Genomic DNA, 16595 nt, shown 5'->3' with positions numbered 1-16595 from the left:
CACTCTGTTGGAACGACAGTTCAAATGCCTCTTTCCCGATTTTTCTCTCTTGAGAATTCCAGGCCTTCAAGCTCTTTGAGGATCCTCCCGGGCCTGTTCCCCTATTAGATATCACAAGTGTTTACCCTTACAAGTACCTGGTAACTCAGTTTTTAAAAGGCTTCCTTGGCTGCTAAGTTGAGAACAGACTTGGGGATGCAGTGGAGGCAGGAGAGGCCGGCTGAGGGACTGGTGGTCTCGTCAGAGGGAGAGAGAACCTCGGTGGAGTTTGGATGGGAGGGGAGCCGAGGAGTGATAAGAAGTGTTAGGACTCGGATATATTTTGAAAGCAGAGCCAGCAGGACTTCCTGAGAGTGTAGATGGTGTGGGGTGGTGAGAGAAGGAGAGGAGTCAAGGACGATGAAGACAAGTGTTCTGGCCTGCCTGAGCCTGAGCGTTTTCAGGGGAGGAGGGGCCTCCCTTGGAGATGGGGAGGCAGGAGGTGGAGCCAATGTGGCCAAACTTCTGTCCTTGTCAAACTCTGCTTCCTGGGGAGTACTGTGTTGATCAACTCTATCATCGATTTAGATAAAATTGTTGTGGCACTGATTACATTCAGCTTAGCACAATGTCATAGAGCATTTAAAAATTTTCAGTGCATATAATTGTTCTCTGGTAAGTTTCCAAGATGTCTGAAGACAGGTAGGTTGTGCCTTTTGTTCTAGGCATGGTAGATCTTTTGTTGAACAAAATATTTTATTCATTCAATCAGGCATCAGATACTCAGCTCACTATAAGCCAGGGACTGGGCTGAGTAGTGGCGTGCCAAGTGTTACTTGTTATTTATTAATTCAACACATGTTGGAGTGCCTAACACCTGCTAGGTGCTTGAAACGAGGTATAAAGTAAGTTAAATTTCTTGTTTGGTGAATCTTACATCTTAGAAAGGGCAGCAGATGATAAAGAAGGAATAACCAATATGTATATATTCTCAAGGAGTGATAAGGACTGTGAAGAAAATGAAACAGCATTTGAACAGAAAACTGAGTGAAGTGAAGGCCGGAGCCTAGCAGATGTCTGCCTGGAGAGAGTTCCTGGCAGAGGGAAGGGCAAGTTCAAGTGCTGTGATGGGGGTGCCCATGGCATGTCCTGGCACAGGAGAGGGTAAACTGTGGCTTGTAGACCCTGAGTGATGGGGGGCTCGCTGGAGGTGGAGGTCAGAGAGGGAGCGGGGCCAGCTCGTGGTGGGCTTTAAAGGATTTAATTCCACACATGATGTGCAGATGTTGGGAGGTTTCGGGTAGGGTACTAATAGGGTCTGATTTATGATGAGGAAGACAAATGAAAAAGATCCTGGAACTGTTCTGAAGAAACTGAAAATCTATTTTTCGAAGTTCTACTCCACAAACATCATCAATGTTTTTATTCAACTATGGAATAAAAAAAGGAAATTTACTAAACGTTAAAAAAAAAATCCCAGCTATGTGTGTAATAGTTTGTGGGCTGCATATATTAGTGGGTTACCATGGGAAGTGGCAAATAGGAAGTTTAAGGAGAAAATTATAGTCTCAAAAGCTATAAAGATGAGGAAGGTAGCATTTGTAAACGGTAAACTCAAATCCAAGACATGCAGTTTTATTCCTTTGAGAAGTGAAAACTGTGGCCTTTTTATTTTAACCTCCATATTTTTGGTTTTCTAAATATCAAGGTATAATTTAAATATTTTATGTAAAAATGTACCTTTCTGTTATTTGAACTATAGTCCCAAGGACTATTAATAAATATTTGTAGCACACAGTTTTCTCAAATAAGGGCATAGTGATAGGTGTTAAATGGATCTGAGGAGTGCGATAGAGAAACCATAGACATAGGAACAATTATATGATCTTCAGGTATTATGTAATTAAAACTATTTTTTTCTGTTCATGCACGAGGTCTCAGGGCTGTACAAAAGGGATCTGGGTTGTGATATTAATTTTGACCCTGATATGATAGGCGACTTTTGGCAAGACGAAACGCTGGTGGAAACAGCCCATGTTCACTGAGTGCTGGCTTTGTCGGGAGCTCTGGGAGCCCTGTGCTTTGTGTGGCTGTTTTCTTGCCAGAGTTCTGAACCAAATGAGAGAGAAAGCAAAACAGGTCATGGGGAGACTAATGAAGCTATTATCAGACAATGTAGCAAAGATAGGCTTCAATCAGGGAAGCCTGGAATGAGATGGATTTCTGGATCCAGTGTTTGGCCCTGCTGGTCGACTGTGAGAATTTTCCACTGAAGGGAGACCTAAGCAGAGAAGAGAGAAGTTGAGTGTTCTGTGGGCAGCTGGTCCCAGGGTCAAGGGAGAGAAATGGTCTTTGCTACCCTGTTCCACGTCCTTCTAAAGTCATAGTCAGATATCTGAGGAAATCCCCCCTTGACTGAGATACGAAGGAGCAAGAACTGTTCTTCACGGTAATGAATGCATTCGCTCACTTAATCCTCACGGAAAGCCTATAGAGTGGGTATCTGTATCACAGTTTTTCAACACAGAAACAAAGGCACAGAGAGGTGAATTAAGTTGCCAAATGTCCCACAGTGAACCTAGGCAGTCTGGCTCTACAGCTCACCATTCTCACCCATTCTGCTTCTCTCACCTCGTTTAGCTGAGCTTTCTTATCTGAAAAATGAAGGGATTAGGCCAGACTAGAAACATCTCTAAGAATTCTTTTCAACTTTAAAACAATTTTATATGCCTTTAGCTTTATTGTAGAAATATCTGGGCGTGTGAACTATTTAAAACTCCGCAGGCAACGGAGACTATGGAACAATATTATATACAGCTTACAACCTTAGTTTGATGAAAAGTCGCAGGAGGTAATTGTAACCCAATTCTCTTTTCAATGTGGAAAACTTAACAGTTTAAAAAGGAGCAGACAGATGGAATTTTGCTAACGTGTCCAAGAAGGAAATATGATTTTACATGCATATTATATGCAAGTTTATGAATGCAGTCATAGTGTTCTGGAACTGAAGTAGGAAACTGTGATGAAAATCAGTGAAGTAAAATATCAAAATAAAACATTGCATGACAACTCCTAATGGGAAGCAACGCTGGCGCCTTTAATAAAACTTGGGGGTATTAATGTGAGACCTAAGTGGCTGAAAGATTCTGAATTTCCCCGGTGATATTCGTATGTCACAAAATGAATGTTAGCTGGCAACAGTACAAGAATTGACACCTTGAAGTTCCCGTGGCTCAGCGGTAATGAACTGGACTAGTATCCATGAAGACATAGGTTCGATCCCTGGCCTTGCTCAGTGGATTAAGGATTGGGTGTTGCCATGGGCTGTGGTATAGGTCACAGACATGACTCGGATCTTGCGTGGCTGGCAGCTATAGCTCCGATTCAACCTCTAACCTGGGAACTTTCATATGCTGTGAGTGCAGCCATAAAAAGACCAACAACAACAACAAAAAGAGTTAACACCTTTAGCACCCAGTGTGGAGATACCCACGTTGTGATCACTGACAGTGAATTGTGACATTTTACTTTATGTCAAATTAAGTAGACCCTTGTATACAACTTCCTAAGAATTTGTTGAGAGCAGAGATTTAGGATTATAGTCTCAACCAAGAATGGAAGGTGTGATTTAGGTCACAAACTCACCTCTGTGGATTTGAAAGGGGACAGATATTATCAACATGTTTCCAACAAAACTGCTTCCGCTGTCTTCCTGCCAGCAGGAGAATTCACTCCACATTTAAATGTACTCTGGGCATTTTGGAAGAGTATTTTTGATCAAAAATTCAAAAAAAAATTACCTTGAATTAATAAGCTTCTAAAAATGGCTTCAAATCAATGTAAGTTCTAATTATGCAATTAATAGTTCAAATAACTTCATTTTTTATGGCAAATTAATTTGGTAGTTGGCAAGTGTTAAATGTCTTTATTTAGTGCAATACATTTAAATTCTAGCTGATGAGTTTCTTCTTTTCTCCACCAAAAAATTTTGAAAGAGTGGCCTTGCCTTTAATATATCTTTGAAGAGTGTGACTTAAAAAAAAAAGCATTTCCTTTTTTTCAGGGGTCAATTTGTATTATGAATAACTCTAGTTATATCTACTCTTGTCCTAATAGTATTTTCCAGAATTCTTTTGGCACCTCAGGGTTTTTCTTGAAGTTTTTTTTTTTTTTTTTTTTTTTTGGTTAAAAAGAGGTTTTATTTGCCTGTGGAACTTCATGTATATTTGCTTTTTCCAAAGTGTGCGTGTGTGTTTTGAGATTATGTCTTTAAAATTATGGTATGAATGGGATGTTATGATTCTTGATTTACATAAAGAGTCTAAGCACAAAAATGATTTTTTAATGACACAATTTTATCTATCTATATATAAAATAGATTACTTCTAATAATATGTTTATTTTATTGCCTAACATCTCAGGATAGAGGACATGAATTAGTAAGGAGTAGAGTTGGCATATTAAAAGGGAAAAGCAAAGTGGTTTAATAAAATAAATGGAAAAGGACCAGAATTTTTTTCTTTTTTGCATGTTACAGAGTGTAATAAGGTCTCCAAATGTGTAGCAGAGAGTGATCTAAAACTACATTATTGACTTCTAATAAATTTTGTGGATGTGTTTGTTCATTTACAGATAAATGAAGGGTAAGCAGTAAATATAAATGTGTAAATAAGTTGACATGTATTTAAAAAAGCCTAATGCTGTCCAGGATGTAGTGACTAAAGATGCCAGGAGAAGAGAGTGCTGTCTGGGTATCGAGGTCTCATCTGCTGCTTATTTTGAGAACAGTGGCTTGGACCTCTTGTGAAATATTCCCTTGTGATTCCTCCACCTATAAATAGCTTGCTTTGGGCCTGATGGCTTCTAATCAGTGAATGATGATTGCCGACTGGGCCACAGTTATCAACAGCAACAACAGTAGCCTTTATGGGGCTTGAATCCTCATAACAACGCAGTGAAGTCAGGATTATAATTACCTTCATTTTACCCACAAGCAAATCAACACTCAGAGAGTTTAGGTCACTTGCCAAAGACCATCAAACAAGGCAAGTATAACTGCTATTTATTGTGCTCCTGCTATGTTCCAGGCACTGTGCTGGGCTGGAGGACAAAACAGAATAAAAGACAGCCTGTGTTCTCAATCCCTGTATAGTCTTCTGGGGGGAAACAGATAGACTCTGAGGCAACTACAATGTAGATGGCTAAGAGCTGATACAGGCAGCGCTGTGTTGGGGAACAGAGATACAGAACATATTCACAGGGCGCTCGGGGACACTTTTGCAGGGAAAAAGTTACAGAGGAGGGTAAAAGAGCTCTCTTTTCGAGTTCCCAGTGGACACAGTGTCCATGAGGATGCAGGTTCTGTCCCTGGCCTCGCTCAGCAGGTGGCAGATGCTGCTCAGATCCAGCATTGCTGTGGTCATGGTGTTGGCCTCAGCTACATCTCTGATTCAACTCCTAGCCTGGGAACGTCCATGTGCCACAGGTGCAGCCCTAAAAAAGAAAAAAAAAAAAAAAAAAGAAAAAAAAAAAACCAGCTCTCTTTCTTGTATATCTTGCTAGTAACAATACATTGTGTTCATCTTTAGTCTTCTGGCTACTTTAGGCTTTAGTTCTTTGCAACTATGTGATAGTGTCCACAACACAGTCTTTATATAGGTACTGCGGGAACCCACCTTACGTTTATTTTCAGGGCTCTGTTTAGGAGGGTACTCATCTATCGTGCCAAAGAAATACACACTTGAGAAAAACACTGAATAATTTGCTAGGTACGTGGAGTCTATGGCCAGTTGTTTATAAGAGCAGGCTACTATTTATAAACTCTCAATTTTTTTTTCTTTTTTTTTATTTTCCCACTGTACAGCAAGGGGGTCAGGTTATCCTTAGATGTATACATTGCAATTACAGTTTTTTCCCCCACTCAATTTTAATATAAGGTATTTTAGCTGCTGAAAAGTGTCTTGTCATTTAGAAATGTTTTAACATGTTGAAGCTAAGGTCAGCATTCCACGTATTTTTCAGTCATGTGGAATGAGTACATGAATTTATAGCATGGGCAGAGCTGTCTGTAGATCCGACTAGATTTAACAATGGTAAGTCATGGAAGGTTCAAGCAGTGGGAGTAGAAATCAGGGTAGTCTCTGCCCAGCAACTCTTTTCTAGGCATGGCCCCTCCTCTCTCAATTCACCTGGTTGCAGTAGATGCCTCCGTGTTTATAAAATGCAACCATTGATTAGGTTAGGGTGGGAAGAAGGTCCAAGCTGGGCTAATCAATTACCCCATTATTTGGTCTCATGCATCAGGCTTGGTTAGTCAGAATCTATTCTGTTTCTACTCCAAATCGCATTGGGGTGGATTGCAATTCTTTTCTGGCGCCAGCTACTGGAGTTAATATCAGACTCCCCAGGTTAAGGGCTCTCACCTTAGACACAAGAGCTGTGGAGTACCCATGTCGCTCACACCTCTGACTGACTTGCTATAAATTTGGGGGTTCCTGTGATCCCCTCAGTTTCCATAATTTGACAGAAAAACTCTAGAATGTTTTTGAGAGCTCTGAGGAAGAGCTCCACTCACAATTATGGTTTTATTGTATAAAATAAAAAGGACGTGACTCAGGAATAGCCAAATGAAAGTTTGCACAGGGCAAGGTCTTGGATGGTCTCAGACACAGGGTTCCCTTGCTTTCTTCCCTCAGAGTCAGGATACCTCATTCTCCCTGCACAGTGATGTGTTCACTAACCAGGAGGAGCCTTGGTGTGCAGAGTTTTTGTTGGGGTTTCATTGAGTAATCAAGATTGATTGGCTATGTGGATTTGTTCAGTCTTCAGCCGCTACCCTCTCCCAGGAGGTCTGGGGGTTAAAAGTTCCAACTCCGCAGCCACATGTCTGGTCTTTCTGGTGACCAGCCTCCATCCTGAAGCTGTCTGGGTGCCTATCTGGAGACGCTTCATTTAACGTAACAAAGACACACGTCACAAAATTCTGGTGGTTTTTGAAGCTCTGGGCTAGGCACCAGGGAAAAAGCCCAGATATATTCTTCATTCTATCACAGAGTCCATCTTTGGAAATCCTGTTGCTAGAACTGAGTAAGAGAACTCAGTCTCTTTAGAGTCCAGTACTGCGATGTGTAAAGCTGCCATGTTCCCCACCAGAAAAACTGAAGCCAAGGTGCAGAGAAAAAAGGAGCAAAGCAGCAGATGCACAGAGAAGAGAAAGGAGAGAGCAAACCCTTAGAGATCTGAGTCCCTTTTCTCATTTTTTCCCATCCTTGCTTTCTGGGAGATGTCACATTATCTTTTACCAAATATCCTTTCACTCCAGCTGTGTTTCTCAAACCCCTAACTGAGTACCTGCTGGCAGAGAGAGCAAGTGAACATTTGTGCGGGAATGGGAGTGTTGTGTATCCTTAAATAATGTTGACCTACTTATGGAGATTTATGTTCACTTACTACGTATTGCTTAAAAAGTCATTTCTTTGCCTTGTACAGATGCTGGTCTTATTCCTCTTCCGAAGGAGCAGGTGTCAGTGTTTGGAGAGAGTGTCTGGTGGTTCCTTCCACCTTCTGAAGCAGGTCTCTCACAGTAAGAACACCTCTCTTTTTATAAGTTTTTCCTTCAGCAGCTACAACAGACTTGGGACCAGCACCCCAACTCTGGGTTTTGCCTGTGCTCACCTCCACTTGCCCTAGATACAGGATTCATTTGATTTTGACCTAAATTTTTGGCACCTAGAAGAACAAACCATTGTATAGAAAATAGTGTTCAGTTCCCAGTCCTTTCAGTCACAGAGCCATTTATAATTTTATTTGCTTTGGTGACCTGTCTCAGCTAGAGCTCTTATGGAGAAATCAAAAAATCCCAGCTCTTATTGCCAACATCTCTGATTCTCTCTTTGGCAAGGGATTATGATTTGTTTTTGGTGATTTGGAAAGCCATTTTTTTTTTAATGACTCAGTTCCCCAAAGGCTATAATTTCCCATAAAATTTTTGTCCACACCAGTAACACAAAGCAACTCCTCCCTTCTATCATGATTTTTTTAAACCACCTATTCCCTTCACAACCATTACAGTTTTGTTAAAGCTCTGTCTTACTTGAGAGTCTTTAAAAAGTTTAGGGGCTATAGGTGAGTGAACGGAAGACGTTATCCTCAAATGAATTTATATTTAATTCAGTTCCAAAAAAATATGAGCTCCTCAGGATTTAGGACAATTTCATGGTCACTGCATCATCAGCTTTCTTGTCGTCAGTGGTAGGCAATCACGTAAGTGACAAAAGAGGCTCATGGCATCCCAAACTGCTTCTGGTGTTCCCAGTTCAAGATGCCACTGCTGCCCCCAGCTGTCCCTCCCAAAGGACCTCTGCTGCCCACTTGGGCCCCAGTACAGGGTTGGGCACTAGATACATGGAATTCTCAATGACCAAACACTCTGCTGTATTCCAGCTCTCAGTTCAGAATGTGTCCTTTCCCCTGACAGCCAAGTCTTTTTCATTAGGTCTGATAGGGAATAACTGACAAGATGACGTAAGTCTTTCTTAGGAGGCTTCTCTCTCTCTCTCTTTTAATGTAATAAACATAATGATTTTTATTTTTTCCATTATAGCTGGTTTACAGCGTTTTGTCAGTTTTCTACTGTATAGCATAGTGACCCATTCACACATACATATATACCTTCTTTTTCTCACATTATCCTCCATCATGCTCCATTTCAAGTGACTAGATATAGTTCCCAGTGCTATACAGCAGGATCGCATTGCTTATCCATTCCAAAGGCAATAGTTTGCATCTATTAACCCCAAATTCCCAGTCCATTCACTCCCCCCCGCCCTCTTGGCAACCACAAGTCTGTTCTCCATGTCAGGAGATTTCTCAGGTCCTCAGGTAAAGAGACTAATATTTCTTGGGTTCATAGTTTTGACATCTATGACTGAATAACTGAGAACCACTGTAGTAAATCAGTAATTACGTGACATTTGTAGGGAATCAATAGCTATGAAGTCCTATTGGGCCATAACTTACTTTTCTGTTCTTCATTTATTGGCCCATAAAATGGCTTCGACTCAGCAATGTTTTCATATTTATAAGTTATAAGGCTATATAAGCATTCATTCAGCCATTTTCAACATATATTCACATAATCATTGATCCTTAATCTATGCTAGGTACTGCCACTCAAAGAGATTTGAACCTACATTCTTGCCCAAATGTATGTGATATTGACCTACATAAAGTATCCTGCCGTAAATGGTAAATGTGGCTTTAACAATGTCACCTCGCCCTAGTCCTGACTCAAACATTTTTCAGGTTAAGCAAGTTTCTTGACCTTTTCCCAGATATCTTGGAAGTGCTTGTAGAAATGGTTGCTTTAGACAAGGCCAGAGGGACCCCTAATCTGGGTTCACCCTTGAGAGGGTCCTGTATATCATAAACACCCTTCAGTTCCAAGGAAATGCTTTTCCACTTTTCTTGCTCTGTCTCCATGAAACAAAAGGCTCCTGTGTCCTGATGCCATGAAGGCTTGTGGATTTCATCACTGCCAATGTCAGAGACAGACACTGCTTTGGAACTGTGGGAAAAAAATATGTAGGTGGAACAAAGTAAATTAATTTGAAAATCCTTTCTATCAAATAGCATTAATACAACATTTTCTTAAATCATGAAGTATTTATTTCCCAGTAGTACTGCGTATTTATAGTCCTTTCTTTCTTGCTAAGGACTGAGCCATGTCCCTCCAAATTCATATGTTGAATCCCTCCTCCTCCAAAGTGACTGTATTTGCAGATGGGGTCTTTCACGAGGTAATAAGGTTAAGTGAGGTCATATGGATGAGCCAGGATCTCACAGGACTAGTGTCCTTCTAAGAAAAGTGATCTCCCTCTTTAGCTTCCCACATGGGCTCAGAGAAAAGACCACATGAGGACCACAGCAAGGAGGCATCTGTCTGCAGCTTGGAAGAGTCCTCTCCAGAAACCAAGCCCTACTGGATGTTGATCTGGAACTCCCAGCCTCCAGAACTGTGAGAAGTGGATTTCTATTGTTTAAGCCACCCAGCCTGTGTTTTGTAATGACAGCCAGCCTGAACCCATATGATTGTGTTCTAATTCCTGGATCTGGAATCAGTCATAAATTAGTGAGGTAGGGAGTTCCCTGGTGGCCTGACAGTTAAAGGATACAGGTGTTGTCACTGCTGTGGCTCAGGTTCTACTCCTGGCCTGCGAACTTCTGCATGCCATGGATGCAGCCAAGAAAATTAGTGAGGTATGCACAAAAATTATACACAGAGTCTGAACAGTATTTTGCAATCTTAACTAACTTATAATGCTTAAAATATGTACACATAGGAGTTCCTATTGTGGCTCAGTGGTAATGAACTTGACTAGTATTCATGAGGATGTGGGTTTGATACCTGGCCTTGCTCAGTGGGTTCAGGATCTGGTGTTGCCACGAGCTGTGGTGTAAGTTGTAGATATGGCTTGGATCCAACATTGCTGTGGCTGTGGCATAGGCTGGCAGCTGTAGCTCCAATTCAGCCTCTAGCCTGGGAACTTCCACATGCCCCAGGTGTGGCCCTATAAAACAAAACAAAGCAAAAATTAAAAAAATTAAAAATAAGTATATATATGTCTACATGAAACATGAGAAGCATGACATTGATTCTTTTTTCCCTAGTTTTATTGAGGTTTAATGGGTAAATAAAATTATGTATTTTTAAAGTGTATAATGTGATGATTTGATAGATGTATCCATTATGACATGATTACTACGGCCAAGTTAATGAACACATCCATCACCTCCTTATCTATTCACTTATTTGATAAACACACTTGACATTTACTCTCTCAGCAAATTTCAAAAATATAATACAGTACTATTAACTATAATCACCATGTTATACATTAGATCCTCAGAACTAATTTATTGTATAACTGCAAGTTTGTCCCCTTTGACCAGTGTCTGTCAATTGCCCTGAGCCCCCAGCTCTCTCCTCTCCATTTCTATGAATTTGATTTCTTGTTGGATCTCACACAAGAGTGATACTATACAGTATTTATCTTTCTCATGACACTGATTCTTTACGTTGATTGCTAGAAGGACATTGAACATTTTGACTATGAGTTTTTTTTTTTTTAATATTTATTTATTTATTTTTGGAAGTTCCTGGGGCCAAATCCACAGTGCAGCAGTGACACAAGCCATAGCAGGGACAATGCCAGGTCCTTAGTCTGCTCTGCCACCCAGGAACTCCATGAATATTTTTAGGAAAGTATTTAATAAGACGTAATCACTTTTTTTTTTGGCTGCACCTGTGGCATGTGGGAGTTTCTCCGCCAGGGATCAAACCTGTACTACAGCAGTGACCCAAGCCAGATCCTTAACCTGCTGTGCAACAAGAGAACTCCTGTAATCACATTGCAAAATACTAAATTAAAATTTCAGGTTCATTTACACCTTCTGATTTAAATTTTGGTAGTGATTATAATTTTCACCTTGCCATTTAATACATTATTTTAAATATTTTAGAAGAAAAATAAGAAATATGAAAAATAGTTTCACATTATCTACATTTGGACTTTTTTATACTTTGAAAACAATGTTTTATTTTTTAATCCTTTAGATCAGGGGTCAGCAAACTACGACCTGAGGGTTAAATCTGATGTCATTTTTTTATATGAAATTTTATTGGGATACATCCATGCCCATATTTTTATGTATTGTTTATGGCTGTTTTCATGCTACAACATCAGAGTTGAGTAATTGCTACAGATTCTGTATGGCGACAAAGCCAAAAATAACTGCCATTTGGCCCTTTGAAGATAAAGTTTTATCTGATGCCTGCTTTATTATTTTTTAACCTTTATTTTTAAAATTTAATTTGTTTATTTAGTCTGTACCTACAGCATGCCAGGGATTGAACTTGTACCACAGTAGTGACAACCCCAGATCCTTAACCCTCTGAGCCACCAGGGAACTCCCTGATGCCTGCTTTAGATCTTTGAGAATGTGTACAATCTGAATCATGATAAAAATATACAATGTAAAAGTAGATCTTAAAATAGGATAAAAACGTAAAAACAGTAAGGGAGAGAAGTTTTTCAAATTAGTGCTTCAAATTTGAATAGCTGGAAACCAGGGAAGTGAGCAGACTTCTGTACAGCATGGCCCATATAAAATTTGCAAGCAGGAAATTCTTTATTTAAAGAAGATTTAATGAAAATAAGCAAAGAAATTTTTCTCATCAAATCCACAACTGGAACTGGTCAGATACAACGGCTGCTGTCAGATTCCCATCAAACGAAGCCATAACCACTGATCAAAACAATGAAAATGGAAGAGAAAATTATTCATATCGAATTCATAACTCAGAGACAGCAAATATAGCTCTGGCATGCTTGTTAGAAGTTGAAGAAAACTACATTCATAAAATCTGCAAATTGGGTAAGAAAGTCAAAACCTCTGGAATGTTACTCTGTTTATTGGATGATGATTCTGGAAAATGGCTGTCATATCCTGACACGAATGTTTCTAGCAAAGCACAATCTGATTCAAATCAATGATTACAGTTTTCCATTGGATAAATGTGGCAGAAAATTTATATTTCATTTTTTTTACAGACTTTTTTTTTTTTTTTTTTTTAGAACAGCTCTGGGTTTACAGCAAAATGGAGCAGAAAGCACAGAGGTTTCCCATAGGTCCCCTGCCTCCCCCCTCCCACATACACAGCCTCCCCATCATCAGCATCCCCCACCAGAGCACTACGTTTGTTAAAACAGATGAACCTACATTGGCACATCATTATGGCCCAGAGTCCAGTGTTTATATCAGCGTTCACGCTTGGCGCTGTACATTGTGTGGGTTTGGACTAATGTAAAATGACGTATATCCATGGCCAATGCATCATACAGAGGAGTTTCACTGCTCTAAGCATCCTCTATGCTCCGTACATTTCACTTTACTCCCCAGTTCTTCAAACTGGGAAAGAAGCTGTTAGAGTCCAAGTTCAAAGTATCTTGTTACTACTGTTATGTATTTTTCAACCAAGGTTCATAATTGGTTTTGGCCAATGAAGACACTTGTGATTGGACACACATTCTTGATTAAAAGAACATGAAATGTCACATGCACATAAAATTAGCAAATACTAGAACAACAACAACAAAAGACCGAAGAAATGACAAACAGTTGATAGTTTTCAGCAAAGAAGTAAATATAGAACAGAATACACCACATTGTTTAAATGTTCTTAAAAGAATATTAAAAGATGATATCATGTGCCCAGTATAAGCACCATGATGGTCGTTGCAGCTCTTTTTTCAGCTTTATTGTGGTGTAGTTAACAAATACATTCTGAAGACATTTAAAGTCTACATTGTGATGATTTAAATACAAATATATTGTGAAGGAAGTCCTCCCGCTTAGTTACCACATCCATCAACTGACATATTTATACATAACACATATTTTCAAGCATCTACGTTCTACCCTGTCAACAAACTTCAATTATACCTACATTGTTATTAACTGTAGTCACACGTTGTACATTGGCTCCTCATAATTGATTCATTCTGTAGCTGAAAGTTTGTACTCTTTTTATCAACGTCTCCTTAATATTTATTCAAAACATGCAAACATGGAAAAAATTTCAAATTTAGTAGAAACAATTTCCAAATTTGTCAGTGGAATGGCTAAACATGCAATGTGAATAAAAGATGAAAAACATGATTTCTCTTTTGGATGGAGTATTCAAATTAGATCATGAACTTATTGGATAAGAAAGTTGGAGAAGAATACACAGTAAAAAAGCAAAATGTTAGTTTAACTGGATTTCAAAAATCACGTTGAGAAGCGCCTCAAATAAAAATCAAATTGTGGAAAATAGATTATGAATTTAATTTTATATGCCCTGTCCATGAAGTTACTAATGTTAGCAAAAGGTAATGACCAGCAAGCCCAAGATGTGCTTGGCTACTTCATTTTTTAAAAAAGGATTAAATAATTAAAAAAAAACTTCAATAAAATGATCTTTTTAAATTACAAGCAACACATGTTAAATATGCAGCAAATGTGGCATTTTATTAAAATAGAAGGAAATTACAAGAAATGAAAGTATTTCCTGACCATGCAAAAAAAATACACTTTTGGAATTATTTATACTTCCAAAACTAAATTCTATAAAGAATATTTTCTAGCCACTAGAAGGTAAGTTATAGTCTCAGTTGAAGGGAGATTGAAACAAATTGTACCACACACTGGTATTTGCAGTTTTGTGTATAATAGCCCAGCACTGACAATTTTAAAAAGAAATGTCTAAGAGATATTCTATGACTCTTAATACTGCTTTAGGTTACTTTGAAAATCTGATAAAAGGGATGGGCGTTTATATCTTGTAATTAAACTATTTGGTCATGGTTTTGTGATAATAATTTATCACAGGCTTCCCTATTACAATGTTTGAACATGATTTATTCATTTTCATCTTCACTTTTGAATCTAATATTGCTTTAACTTTTGATGGACAATTCCATTGCTACTGTCTCAGAACAAAGTTTCTCTTTATTAGTGAATAAAAAGCTATGTAAGAACTACAGTGACTCAAGAAATGTTATCTGATTTGGCCGCCAGTGGAAGTCAACTCTGTGGGAACTGTGACTCTAACTTACAACATGAGTGAATTTGTAGAATTTTGATGTGCTAAATAGATAATTTAAAAATAAATGACGATGTTTTTATGTTTTGTTGCTCACCACAACATTGCTGGCCCATCAATTGAATACCCAGAGATGCATAATAAAATTAAATTCAGTTTTCTTTGCTATTTTGTGCACTTTCAGTCTTAATACAAACCCTGGCTTTTCATGTAGTTTTTCAATTTTGCTGTTAAGAAGATATACTTATTAAAGGGGGAGAATAGAACATATCAAATACTTTAAACAGCTTGTTGGCTTGTTGTCAAACTTAAATATTCAGACATGTGGTGTGTGGGCCTCCAAGAGTCCCTCCAGCTCTCAGGGTAGGGTGGCCCCTCCGCCTCATCTTCAGGGCTCTTTACGAGGAACTTGGATGAGGTGAAACATGGAGGCTAGTTGATAACGGAGGAAGTGACGTACCTTCTCCAGCTGATCCTAGGGAAGGGGGGCTATTTCTCCACACTCGAAGGCTCTGCTATTTTTTTTCCTACTTCGATGCCTTCTGTGAAAGATGTTTTGATTTTGAATGAACTGACCTCTGGAGAAAATCCAAAGAATGTTGCTTGTGGATTTTGCTCCCATGCTTCCAGGGAGGATACATGTCTGACCATCGAGGAGAATCAGCCGTTTGTCACCATTCAAACCTATTAAATTTAACAGTTTATTGTAACGAAGGCTGTGCTGTTGTATTTAAGCAGTTATTCCATATCTTATATGCCAAAGTTGTTAAAAATAGCAAATGACTATTATCTTGAATGTGGGAAACCAAATCATTTTTTAAAAATGTGATTTATTCCGTGAACTTGGACCTTTTAGGTACATGTGGTAAGCGTAGTCCATGGGAACATTCTCAGTGTGGGTCCAATGATGTAAACAAAAAGTTAAAATACAGCTTACCCTCTCCCTGGCATCCATTAGCATAAGAAAGGAAGCTGGAACTAACCATATTTTACATAAAAAGGTTTTAGCAATCTGTGTCTGCTTGCATAGCGGTATTCAATCCGAGGGTGACAACTCTATGCATAGAAATGATTTATTTATAGGCCTATCACCAAAATGTGTTCTTCATTAATTCCTATTTTTCTCAGCCTCACAGTGCTCCTTGAACTCATCCAGGTGGGTTCTAAATGTTGAGGATAATTTCAAACTAAGCAAAATCATACACCCACTATTTTCAGGACTTGAGGATAATTGAATGGAAATATCCTTACTGCTCATTTGATATTTTGTCCATTTGTTTGCCTTTAATTAACCTGAGGAATACCACAAATGAGAGCTTGGCTGGACCTTGGGAGTTAAAGTCCACACTGGGAAGGAAATAAATCTTGCATGCCTTGCCAAAGATATTTAGAAATGTGTTTCTCCCAAGATTAAAGCGGAAAATCCAGAGTAACTACAGTTTATTCCCACAATACAGTTCAATGAAACTGTGTTATAATGAATGTTTCTGTCTATATGACATTCGCTAAAATAGCAAAGTCCTCATCTAAAGCCTTGTAAAGTGACGTTTGCTCTGTATAATATTTTCCTGTGTGTAACGTTCAAAAAGGCCATGCCCTGGAGAACATTACAAAAGGCTTTCCTTGTAGAGTCTGTGCTTGCTGTTAAATTTATTTTGGGTTGTCCTTTTGGTTAGCATTTCATAGCTCTTCACAGATTCTGTCAATATATAATAGGGAAAAAAGGAGCCCTATAGTTTGCCTTTTAATTCTATTAATAGGAAGCAGCAGGAGGAAGATGACATTCCTGGAAGGAATGTCCTTGTGCACACACTTTGGTTCTGATAAAGCTTGTCACCTCTTCCATTTTTTTCCCAGGGAAATGTGTCACCCTATGCTGTTCTCTGCCACTAACAGAATGTTTAGAAATGATCTGATCACCAGAAAATCTTGTTTGTCAAAAAAAGGTGACCCCCTCCATTCTGGAGAGTAA

At 38.9% G+C, this 16595-nt stretch overlaps 1 long non-coding RNA gene across 2 annotated transcripts in view; it reads left to right on the top strand.

The window, feature by feature from the left end:
• The window catches only part of LOC146396498 (uncharacterized), a 35151-nt gene extending 20362 nt beyond the window's left edge, over positions 1 to 14789 (top strand). For both annotated transcript variants that reach the window (XR_014826558.1, XR_014826557.1), the window contains exons 3-4: positions 7468 to 7561; positions 9862 to 14789. This is a non-coding gene — a long non-coding RNA (uncharacterized LOC146396498). The remainder of the gene's footprint in view (positions 1 to 7467; positions 7562 to 9861) is intronic.
• The last annotated feature ends 1806 nt before the right edge of the window (positions 14790 to 16595 follow it).

Source organism: Sus scrofa, chromosome 14 (assembly GCF_054392235.1).
Source record: "Sus scrofa isolate SSC_HxYL_T2T_F1_AM1 chromosome 14, Sscrofa_HxYL_maternal_Yorkshire_Landrace_v2.0, whole genome shotgun sequence".
Lineage (NCBI taxonomy): Eukaryota > Metazoa > Chordata > Mammalia > Artiodactyla > Suidae > Sus > Sus scrofa.
The sequence above is the reverse complement of the archived record's forward strand: the minus strand, read 5'-3'. Positions and strand labels throughout refer to the sequence as shown.